We start from the raw sequence: 13065 nt of genomic DNA, 5'->3' as shown, positions 1-13065 counted from the left end.
GCTTCATGGAGGGACTCTTCCCTATTGAAGACATAAACCCAAAGTTGATGTCTATACAGAAGTCAGCATGAAAGCACAGGACTTCACAAGGGGCTGCCCATTGCAAGAGACAAGTCACCAGAAGTGGTCAGAGATGTTACAGCAACCAGCAGGAAGAAATTTGTCTTTGATCTTTCCCTTAACAGTCTTCTATGCACTCTGGGAGTGTTCGTCCCAGCTAAGGTCAGAGTGTTCAAAACTGAGCTGAGAGAATTACATTGGACAGGCTCTGTCTGCAGTGTCTGACAGTTTCAAGTGTTGCAGACTTTCTGAAGAGCCTTAGACAGTCAGTCCTTATTAACTGCTCCCAGACTGGTTTTTTTTCTAAACATCGTGCCTGAAATAACTCCCGTAAGAATATAATCTTATTTTTAATGATTCCCATGATCAGCCATTTCAAGAAGATGGGATTTACATAAATTTCTAGTTTCTTCTACTCTATGCCACCTCTTTCACTATTCTGTTCCTTTTTATCTATTAGGGAACAGTTAGACAGTAATACTGCTCCATTTCCAAAACAAATTATTTTTTTTGTTTGTAACAAAAAAGCAAACCAATAAATCCCTACAAGAAAATTGTTTCCCAAAGAATGCAGAGCTAATGCCATAAAACATAATTACACTGAAAAAATCTATAGTGAATTAGAGTTCTGTTGGGTTCTGAGTTTGTCTGCATGTGTTTTATTATTGTGTTAGATGATATTCCATGGGACATAAAATAAATGTTGTATTTCTTAAAGGTTTATGAGACATGGCAGGAATTCCTGAAATTACAGACACATTTTGGAGAATATATACTCATTCACTTTTTATCATGTTTGTGATTTTTCCTATAATCCTATCTATGGTGGACATAAAAGTCCTCTGTCTTCTTGGAGGAATGCTGCCACATGCAAATGCTTTTGACAACAGCTGAAAGTCTCCTTTCTGAGAAGAATCCATGAATCTGATGGGCATAATGCAAATAGTCATCCATCTGTTGTCAAATATAGTTAAGAGAAGTTTACCATCCCAAAAAAATGTTTTAATCTAAATAGTCCAGTCCATCTAGATTAGAACTACAATCCCTGTAATGCACATTGATTCCTTATGTCATTGTTTAAAATCAATGTCAGAACCACCCCCTCAAAAAAAACCCAAAAATATGAAACAGAAAATGAGTGATGAGGATGAATCCAATGAGGTAGAAAAATCTGACCTAGCTTCCATACTGGGTGCTAGTGCTTTTTTGTAACTGGCCAGTATGTTCCATGTGTCAGTGCATGTTTTGTAAGCTAAATATCCTTAGGACAAGAATCCACCCTCTTTTTCTTTTATCTCTATCTTACTCTTTTTGCTTGTTTCCTTTAAGTATTTTCATTTCAGATACAGAGCCTGATGTCATAACATTAGTTTCTCCTGGAATTTTTTTGCTACTTTGTCACCTTTCTGTAGCAGTACAGCCTGTCCCTTAGTCATAAGGACAAAGTTCAGAATGGAGGGCACCAGGATTTAGAGTTTAGTCTTTAATAAAAGTTAAAATAAACAGCCTTTCATTCTACTGTAAGATACTTACTGATACAGCAAACAAAGTTTATTTGCTACAGGAACTGAGAAAATTCTATTAAGTCAGAAAAAGGGATTCTGAGCTTTTACCTTTGTTGTCTAAAATCTGATTTTCTCTGAATTCCCCTCTTATAAAAGATAGTGGAGAAGTTGGTTTCTCTGTTCATATTAAAGGGGAAGTTAAATAAAACTCCCAAGAGTTACTGTGCTCAGGTGTCCTGACAATGCAAACAAATTGTTGTAGTTTCTTAATTTACCTAATGTTGGCATGAAAATGTTGTTGTCATAAAAGACCTTTCAATCAAGACCAAGAGGGAAAGGATACAACTCTCTCCAGAGATGGGAACTGGAAGTTTATGCATATTTCTTTTGAAAACAGACTTTGTACAAAGACTATGGCAGTTTTCCTCTGCTTCATCTCCAACGTAATTCACCTTGTCAGAGGAGTCAAGAGACTTCACTGTTCTATAAAATATCAAGGGTTAGGACAATAGGTAAATAATGAATAACGGAGAGATTTGCTTGCTTTGCTTCCACTTCTCTTTAAGATGCAATGGATCAGGAGACAAGTACCGTGTGTAATGCTCAGGAATTCTCTGAGGTAGTTGTTAAATCTTAAGCTACTTATCAGACGTCTTGTGTTGGTGCTCGAGAGCCTTGCTGACCATGACTAATTTGTCCTCAAGTTCCATTGAAATGTCTTGGGCTCCTTGAAAGGGCTCTGCCTAATAATGCATTACAAACACAATCCCATCTGTTTAAGCTCAGTGTATCTTTGGCCTTGTTATAGCTGTGAAAGAATATGTTCCTGGAGTGATACTGCACAAGGAGTTTATTTGAAGATTATCTGTGTTCAACACAGACAGCAAATTATTATGTCTTTATAATTCAAGCTCTATCCTTGACAAACTCAGGAAATTATTAAAAAATATTATTTTAAACACTAGCAAATAAAAATTTTAATATACCTATACAACCTTTTATTTTATTACTGTCTTTTTACTAGTAGTTGGAATTAATAAAAAAAATATAACTGACAGGTTAAAACATGGTCATATATACTCATGGATAGATAGCTAAGAATCATAATTACTAGATTTTAATAACTTCATCCCATTTTAATTGTCAACAGCTATAAAAATATCTTAATATATTGCCACTCCAAGTTTTTATTGTCTTGGCACAATCTTATCACAATTTTAGATACAAAAAAAACCCAAAAAAACTCAAAGAAACAAACAAAAAAACCCCAAACCTCAAACTCTCATTTCCCACACCAATAAGCTCAAAAATAAACAATGACATATGGCTATCCTCTTCTTCCCATCCCTTTTCCTTAAGAGACCTCATTGATGGAGCTCAGCTGGGTCACTATGGCTTTCATACAGCCTCATAAGAAATAGAAATACACAGGAGCAATTCTCAGCATACAGACCTGCAAAAGTCACACCAGAGGCTGGCTGAGCATATGGCTGTAAACCTCACTTTCCTACCAGCAGGATGTTCCATATGCTCATCAAAATCTTGCAAACCAGATGGGGTGGATTTTTTGTCTTGTTTTCTTCAAACATTTCAGTAATGTCAGTAAGCTGAAAGTGTTCTGTACTCTCCAGGCCCTGGTACGAAGCTGCCCTTGGTTGGCCACCACCATCCTCATCCAGCTTTTTTTTCTATCTTCTTGGTATTTCTTAACACCTAACACAAAGAAATGTTATGAGTTTGGTGCCAATTTACCTTAAGCAAGTTTGAGCTATGCTTTACCCTTATGCCCCTTGCCTTAACATGAAAAAAGCTTTTGTGTCACTGCATACGGGCGGATTCAGACCCAAATTCATAAAATTAATTATTACAAAGACTTCTAGGCCTAAAGAAGATGTGATAAAGTATGCCACTATATTTATTTTTCCTTTTAGTATTCAATCACTAAATAAAGGCTAGGGTAGGGGAGAGGAGAAGATACCTCCTTTAACTGATATCTAACAGATATCTGTCTTGAGAGGCAAGGCTGTGACACTCACCTTTGAGTTACCTCTGTTGTAGTTGTTGTGACAAGCCTTTCAGAGACATTCTTTTGTGAAGATCATGTGTAAACATTTTTACCTTTGACTTTGTGAATTTGAAGCAAGATTGAGCTAGGAAGTCCTTCAGAGTGTTGTGGTGTATGCTTTAAGCAGTACACACAACAAGGTGAAGGTTAACAACTTCCCCAGTGTGGTTGTGCTGAATGTTAGAAAAGAAAGAGTTGTGCACTGAAACAGACTTCACTTTTCCTTACTCTTTGCCTTCCACCTCAGCAGAGCACTGCTGTTTACTTCATCTGGTAACAGTCTAATAGTCTCAAAGAAAGCTGCTTTCATAAGATTTTAGCTGTCCAAGGTGCCATTACACATCTGTACGCAGTTTGCAGTGCAGTCACTTATCACACATTTGTACATACCCAGGGACAACTGAAGGTTTCACCCTTTAAATAGAAATAATATAACTTTATTGATATTTCTGGACTAGTCTTTTAGCATAATAACCTTTCCTGAGCTGCACTGCTGGCATGGTTTGACCATGCTGTAATGAGGTGTTGATGGGAGGTTAATTTAAAAACAGCCTAAACCAGGCCTAATAAATGTAGGCTGTGACAGAGTGGAGTTCATCATGTGAGGCCAGATTTGCACCACCCCTCAAATGACAACCAAGCTGTTGCAGCAACTTAGTAATTGAACACATAATCTACTCCAAAAGTGTCTTTGGTGATAGAAGGTGCCAAGTGTGATCTTTCCATCCAAATGGGCTTGGTGAGGTTTATGCCCACCTGACCTAGGAGGAGGTTGGAGGTAGCTGGACCCTCAACACACAAGGATTGCTGCTATTTAATATCTGCTTTTGGAATTTGGAGGCTCACCAGCCTGAATCCTTCTCTCTGGCAGTGCATGGTGAGCATGAGAGAACCACAGCTGTGCTAACTCCACTCCATCATCCCTGTGTTAGGAGGCAGAGGAGGATCTGAGCTGATCTTTACCCAAGGGAAGTGTCTGACTAAACCAAACTGGCATTGCAGCCATTTGTGTGTGCAGCTGAGTTTTGGGTCTCTGACTGTGTGTAACTTTATTTGCACTCCCACAGAAAGAGAATTGTTTATACATTAACATACATTGAAATTATTTTGACTTCATTTTGATATATATATGAAACTGTTCTCTATGTTCGCTTTCAGTACTCAGAGGTCACTGTAACTTTAAATACAATTTTATGAGCTTTTTTTGAAAACAAAAATCACCTCTTAGTAATAAATAATTAATTGAAATAATAAATAAGTAATTGTAGGAATTATACATATGTGCTTCCCTTGGGTCCCTGCAGCGTTATTTTAATTAAGGCTAAGGTTCCTATTTGAATAAATGAATGACAAAAAGAATATTTTTTTTAAAGCTATTTTGATTCCTTCAATATCAATGTTTCACTAAGAAAGTTTATTAAAAAGAATGAAGTGATTCAGATAGATTTTTGGTTCTTGGCAAATGCAATCTGTGTTCTTTCAGAAATCTAATTTTCTAGATTAGTGGCTCATATCTGACATTATAAATAAGTAAATGCTTATTGCTTTTGTAGTACAGCATGGAAAACAGTGTAACCAACATGGATTTTTTCTTGGGTCAGTGTTTCAGCAGTATTAATGCTCAACATGCTGCAACTATACAATGCTCCTGAGAGTTGTACATTTATTTACTCAGAGCTCTGATTTTTTGGCAGAATAAAAGGATTTTTTACAATATGCAGCAACATAAGCAGATAAGCCTTCTAGCATTTCCACTTGTTTCTTCACAAAGTTGGTTACAGGAAGTAGTAGCTTGATTCATAAAAGAGGTAATTAAATAGGAGAAATAAATCTGGAGGATCTCCATTTTTCTGAACAAAACTGGAATATTTTGCTTTTAATAAATGTATCTAGTTTCCATTTTGTAATGGAGTAGTAGTGATAAAATGTCTTCATAGAGTAATCTACACATAGAGTGTAAAGAGATTAAAATGAATTAATGTTTAGAAATGAGCAAAGGATTTAGCCCTTTTGACTCACAGCATGCATGCTGCACAAATCTCATTGACTCAGTAGGAAAGAGATCAGATGAAAGGGAAATAGAACTGGGCAGTATTTTTAGTGATCAGTTTCTCCATTCCTTTGCCCTAGATCCAGATCAGCCTTAATTAATTCTGACATGTCTTCCAAACCTGTTCTCAAAACCTTCAGTGCTTCAATGTTCTATATCAGATTTTCCTATTATTTCACCTCAGTCTTTCTGGTTGCACCACAATCCATAGCATGTTGTAAAGAGAATAGTCCTCCTCTATAAGTGAATTTTATGTAGCTCAGGGTTTACTGTCCTTATTTATTCTCAGCACTGGGGGGTTTTAAACCATTTTTTTTCAGAGGTTGTGCTTTCTATACCTGAAGTAATAATTTTGTTTTTCTGGCATCTGCCTAGTCCATCTGTACCTTTAAGAAACTATTCCCAAGCTATCCAGCCTTCTTGGGCTGTAGCTCTTTAGTAGCAGAGTAGGAGAATTATTTCACACATCCTATTTAGATGTCCTGGAATAAACTTAGAAAAATATACTTTGCCTAAAATATCCTTTAGCTCATAGTACTAAAGCCAGTAAAGAGCATAGAGAAAAATATCTGTGTGAATTGTGGGAGTGTTTGTGGTCCAAAACTGATGAAATGTGCTTTTCATATGGATGCAAGCAGAATTTTTTCTTGATTGATAGTTCAAACTACATGCCTAACTTGAGATGACATTTGAATTTCATTGCTGGTGATGGTTTTGTGGTTTTTTCAAAAAAAGGAAAGGGTTTATTTTTCTGTTACTGCCAGGTTTTTAAGTTACGCTTCCTCTTTTGCTGGCTGTGTTTCATAGTGAAAGAAGAGAAAGGAAAAAGTTTCTATTATGAGGTAACCTGTAACATGTAGCTGCTAAAGGAGATAATATGAAGCTGGGACTAGAAACTATTCTGTGAACAGGTGTTTTTTTCTGTTTTCTAAAGGATTAAATTTATCTGCCCCCTGAGTTTCTGATGCTGTGAGTGCACAGGGCTGCTGAGGCCAGCAAGGGTCCCACGCAGTGGCCCCGTCCTTCTGGTGTGCATTGTAGGGTCCAGTCCTGTGTCACACCATGGGTCAATATCAGCAGTAATTTAAAGCTTTTCATATTCATGAGGCTCCTTAACCTTTTCACCTTTGCTGTGCTACCTGCCTGCTCTGACAGCTGCTGCTGACAATGGACTAAAGTTTAATATCGGCTTTCATATACTCTTTTTAAATTTTTTTTGTATAAAATACTTTAGCCTAAACATATTTTGTGCTTTATTTTCTATATTTATGTGGGGTCAGTCCTGGTTACTTAGAAATATTGACTTACTAATTGGTATTTGAATGTACTTGGTGGAGATCTGTATTAACATTTAGCCCCTAAATGGAATATGTGGTTTAAAATGCTGAACACATTACAGAGACGTGTAGTTTAAATCAACTTCTGCTCATTTTCATAAAATTAGCATTATTGAACATGATGAAACTTTGCTTTGGTCATGGACTATATCCCAGTTTTGTAGTTTCCAGAAACTTAACATTTCTTCATTCAGTTTGAACTTTTATTGTGAATAAGAAATCTTTTAAGCATTGAATAGCACATTTTCATAGAAGGAAACCCCCTTTTTGTCCAGCTGTGGGTTAGATTCTGTTCTTTGCTCTTCATTTTCTTGGTTGCAACATACTTAGCTTTTAGCCAAATTACTTTGTAAACATACCTCAGCAAACAGTAAGTAATATTTATTAAAACAAACAAAAAAATCCCAAACAAACTGACACATTGTTCACAACTTTTGCACCACTGCCTTAGTTTAACAATTACAGCTCAGTCATCCAGGATTTAAACCAATTCATCTTTACTGCTACTACTCTTCACTCTGTCCAATTCATCTGTCCAGTCCCTGGAAAAGATCAGGATCCAGTCTAAGAACCGAAGCTGTGTTGATTTAATCATTGCCAGAGACTCTTGATCACCTGAGGCTCAGCCCATTTCTGAACTTTAATCTTGGATATTCTGATGCCATGACAAACTAGTTTAGAGCATGAGAAGGGTTGTGCTGGGCAGCACCAATGGTCCATGTCACATCCAGGCTCTGAGAGGGGATGTAGGTGGGTACCTAGACTGGGGAAGTAGAAGACAAGCACATAAATTACTTCCCCTTTACAATCTCCTCAGCTATTTTCACATCAGGGGCTTTGGGATGATTTCTGGGAATGTAATAATCCTCAGTGCATTGCTTTTGCATTAATTAATAAAATATCTCCGTTAGCTCAGCTGAAATTTGAACAGCTACAGGATCCTTTAGTAGGGATGGCCACATGTCTGCTACCCCAAAGTAGGTGCAGGAGAAAGTGTTGAGAATATGGTGGTTTCCTAAATTATGGTGTGGATTATGTGATGCTATGTAGCACAAACATCCCATCCTCAAACCACTAAAAGGAGATTACAGGAGTAAAAAGGATGCAGACCACAAACAAAGCCTTCAATTCATAAATATGTGCATAAATAAAGTGCACAACAAGGTTCCAAATGATGTATTTTTCTATTTTTTCTTATAACTCCCAAATGAGATATTTAATAAAATTCCTGTGCTACTAGACAGTGGAATTTGATGGAATTTGGATTGAGGATTACAAATATATCTGGAGTTACTAAGTGATAACAGCTTTGGCAGAAGATATTAAACCTTTTGGTTTCAGGACCCGAACTAATCTCTTGCCCACTCTGACTCATTCCTTCCTCTGGGGTGGTGGAGCTGTCCTGACACACAGGCAGCTCCTCTCAGCTCCTTCAGCAGCACCAGTTGCCCTGGTGACCACACTGAAACAATGAGAAATTCTCTGTTCATCCTCTTACTATTTATTTGGGCTCGAAACATTTTCCTTAAATGTAGATTCTTTCAATAATACTGCCTTTTAAAGACAATGTCAACAAAGTTCTCAGATACGTGCTTTTAAAAAATTAGCAATTAAGCAGGTGAATTTAAAATGTCAAAACTTTCCCAATTACTTTGCAGTTTTTCAGTTACTGAGCAGAAGATACTTCTCCATTAACTCTACTATGAGAAACAGGTTGTCTGGCTGTGAAAAACCAGTGTAAAAAAATCAGTTTTTTTCAGATCATGATACATAATATGTACTGCTGTGTAACAATTTGAAAAACCTATTTAAAGAGTATGGGCTTACTATTCCTATTAGTACCTTCCTGCAGTTTTCAAAATTTAATTTGTGGCTCTATTACCAAAAATATTTTCCAAGCAACAGTAGAGGAAAATCCTCTTAAGCACTGGATCTCGGATTTACTAATTTCATTATCGCACAACATGCTAAATGCAGAGGACAAAACATGTGGTGGCTCTCTAATGATAACAAGTGACATTATATAAGGTTTTTTTTAAAATTTTAGTCATGGCTGTTTGTGTTGTTTCCAGCTGAGAGGAAGAAAATACCTGCTGGATGGCACACTGAACACATTCCTGGTAAATAAGAGTCTGTTTCCTTAAGATAAGATAAAGGAGAACTAGAAATTTATGAAGAGGAGCTGGGATTCTTTAGAGAGAAACCACACATTTCCACTCACTGAACCACTTAGGTAGGGGTAGTGCTGGCTTTTATTGTAAGAAAAAAATAAAGCCATATTCTGATATGATGTAAATCAGCCTAAATATGAAGTTAGGGAAATATACACCATCTGAAAAACAGATCTGAAGGTGGGGTTTTTCATTTAAGTAAATACTTAGGCTAAGACTTGAAGACTGAAAAGGTACATTCATCTTAGTTCTGAACTTTATCTAGTAGCCAATTCCTTTTAATCATGTTACAGAAAGACATATGAAGTTTAACCATACCATTAGTGCTAATTGGGTGTGCAATGTGTTAGTACAGGAGCATTTTTGTTTTGTCTCCACTGGCAATTAATGCAAGTAATTTTGACATCTGAAAGATACTGTAATTTGAGCAATTAAAACATTACTGCCAGTGCAATCCTGTGATAAGTAAAGTAAAATATCATTACAAGCCTAATTTTAAGCAATTTTTTCATATTTAAGAGAATGTCTTATAATTTTCACAGGAAAGGCATTTAATGAATTCTTTACTGATACCCCAGGCAGCAGATCCCACAAAACTCATCATAATGTCAAAGCTATCATTAGACACAAAAATGTCTGCATGCACAGAGCATCTGCTCAGCTGACAGAAATCTGCTCATTGTCTCCCCATTTCAGAACAAGCAGAAGGGAGAATGAGATTTCCTGAATCACTGATTCAATTAAAAGCTTCAGGAGCCTTAAAAGGTGCTTTCTCCCTTCCCTCGTTCTATCTTTTATTTCTTTTGATGGAGTGCAGAAGAGAGTTTATACCTCAACCAAAAGAAAAAATAGCCTTCAATTTCAGGGGCCAGGAAACTGCCAGGTAGATCCTCAGCATTTTGTTGGTTCCATACTTCATTCTACATGAACACAGGCAGTAAACACAAATCTGTGCAAGTGGATTAGAAGGATGATTGCTTGGTGATGCATTTAAATTGTCAAGATAGAAGTGCTTATAGCTAACCTAGAAAATGGATTTGGGCTCCTGACAAGGATTAGGCTAGACTTCAATATAAATTCAGCCCTCCAGCTCCTAGGGTGTTCAAAATTAGCTAGCTTCAGATTAACATCGAGATAATCTGAAAAGCAAAGCAGGAAAGCATTTTAGAGAGCATATTTAAAAACATATTTAGCATTTGAAAGCATATTTAGAGAGTAAAGCTAAACTTTGCAAAAAAACTCTCCTGAAAATTTACGACCAATGCTTGCTTGTCTAGTGAGCAATTTCTCTGTCATTTTGTAACATTAATCCCAGAACATGAGGGTCTAGTCATTAGCCATTCATAGATTAGCAAACTGAAGAGAGCTCTTGGACTTTTCAATGTGAGCCAGCAAAGTAGAAATAATGAAAAATCAAAGTGTATTGCCACTGCCAAAATGAATCCATTATCTTGTCATGTTTATCCTTTTAATAGGGTACACTGAGCAGGTCACACTGTGAAGTAAGAAACTACATGTTGAAGGCACCAATTTATAGTCCAGTGGCTTTCGTTGAATGCTCCAATTTCTAAAATGTGATAAGCAGAGAACATAAGGACAGCCATACATGAGGCAATTTTCTGTGATGTCGTGTGCTTTGAGACTACTCTGCTGCACCTCCATTATGAACAGAGTCCCTGAGCCCATTAGTGTCTGGACTTCCATTGGACAATTGTCAAATTCCAGTGGTCTCAATCAGCTATTTGGGCATCTTGGATTGACTGTAAGTAGCAGTGGCTAACCTACCTTTCCTGCTGCACAGATCTGTGCTATCCAGTAGCCAAACCCCCAGTCTAGGGGGAAAAGCAGACATATGGCTAAGTGTTTTGTTGGATGGGGGCCATAAGTGAGAGAATTAAAGAATGGTGTTGTGTTTCTCCCTTTGGTGAGCATCCTACATAGCACAGGCAATGCTTTTCTAAAATGAATCCCTCAGTACCATCATGGGTGAAAAGATGTTATCCATTTGCAAAGAAATACATCAATGTTTATACCTTTGCAAGAACAGAAATGGGGAAAGTAATACACAATGCTAAAAAAAGAAAACTAACAAGTCAATGAGGTCTAAAGGTGTAATTGTTGAGAAAATCCAACATTGTGTTTATGTTCCATGTTACACAGAAAATTTGCTAAATGGATTCAGTATTTGATTAGTGTGTGTGGAAAAATGTCATGGTCTGAAGCTACTAATTTAGCCTAACTTCTGATTGCACTGAAAAAACATTTGACAGTGAGGGCTGTGGGAACAAAGGGATTCATTTATACCTGGTTTCACACCCATCAGATCAGCTGGCTCTGCTGATATAACTTGCTCATCCTGCCATAATCAGGCTCCAAGCCTCGAATATACAATGAATTTATATTTCAGTAGGTAGATCCAGAAGTATTTTTCAAAGACCCAAAACTGGGAGCTCTTTTCCTCAGAACAGAGATGTGTTTATGCTGCAGAATGCCAGACAGCACACAGCAGTGGCTTTGAACCTGTGGGCAAAGGAATCCACATAGCACAGCTGAGAAAAGCCTACTGTTAGCAGAGTAAATTTGCTCTCAGGGGGCTGGGAGTGCATCTCTGTTGGAAAATTTTAGGACTTTACAAGTCAGGAAAGACTGCTGAAACTGCTTGTTGAGAGTCTATCAGTTAGCTTAGAAACCAGAGGCAATCTACATCTGCGTGACTACATAGAACTTTGTTTTGTCCCAGGTCTTTCAGGAAAATAGAAAACATTGGCAGGAACAAGATTATTTGAAAATAGCCTGTAAGGAGAGACAATTCCACTTAAGATACTTAAAAAAAAATCTAATGTAGAATGAAAGGGGAATTTGTTCTCCTTGGTGTTAGAGAAATCACATCTCCAATGCGTAAAAATTGTCACAGTTTCTTTTAGCTTTTAATGAAGCAATGATAATTAGCACGTGTGGAGAATTTTCCTACTTTTATTTTTCAGAACAATGTTCAGATCTCCCAGGGCTCTGAGGTTTCAATCTTTTCCCTCTCTAAATAATTCTGTAAAATTCCTATGTTTGAACTGCAGGTTAGTTATTATTTATTGGATCCTTCCAGGAGCCAAGGCTGGCAGAGCAGGTGCACAGCACGTTTGAAAACAAGGCAGAAAAAGGAGGTTATGGAGGAATGCAGTAACTTTCTCCAACATCTCAGAAAAGGTTTCTGTTAGAGGTGGGGTTAGCAACAAATCCTTGTGCTGCAGGTGAGTCAGAGCCCAGGGAGACATGCAAGGGAGCAGCAAAGGCTGGCTTTCCTCAGACCACAAGAGTTATGCAGTGCCAGATCCCTGCTGTGCTTCATGTGGGACAAGGGAAATTTCACTCTAAGATGAACCCCCTGAGCTGTGGCTCCATGCACATTATGGAGATATGGCAATTGCCTTCTTTGTTTGGAACCTTACCTCTATCCTGGTGTTTGTGGAAGATAAACTTTATTGTAAAGGCAAGCAAACATCCCCAGTTAATTCCCTCAGGAAAGCTTGCACCTCAGTGGAAAAAAACTCAAAAACAACCCCTTGGTTTATGGATTTTAGCAAATGTCTTAACTACTGAAAATCAACTCACTCATCTTTTTTTTATAAAAAATGAATATCTAATCTTCTCTCTGGTGCTCCACGTTTTTTTTTCTGTACCTCCCTTCTGCTACCCCCACCCAGACTTTGCCCCAGGAACATCTCAGAATGTGTTTGCAGAGGTCCCAACCAACAGGTGCTGGTGCCGGGGGGTGGCTTTGTCATGGATTGCAGTGACACATTCAGATCTCTGGCCACTTGGTGGAGCTGCAATGAAGAATGTGAAAGAGCAAAACTGCAGCCAAAGCAGAAGTCTGAGCAAA

The sequence above is a fragment of the Parus major genome, chromosome 6 (assembly GCF_001522545.3).
Source record: "Parus major isolate Abel chromosome 6, Parus_major1.1, whole genome shotgun sequence".
NCBI lineage: Eukaryota > Metazoa > Chordata > Aves > Passeriformes > Paridae > Parus > Parus major.
This window is presented reverse-complemented; position numbering follows the sequence as displayed.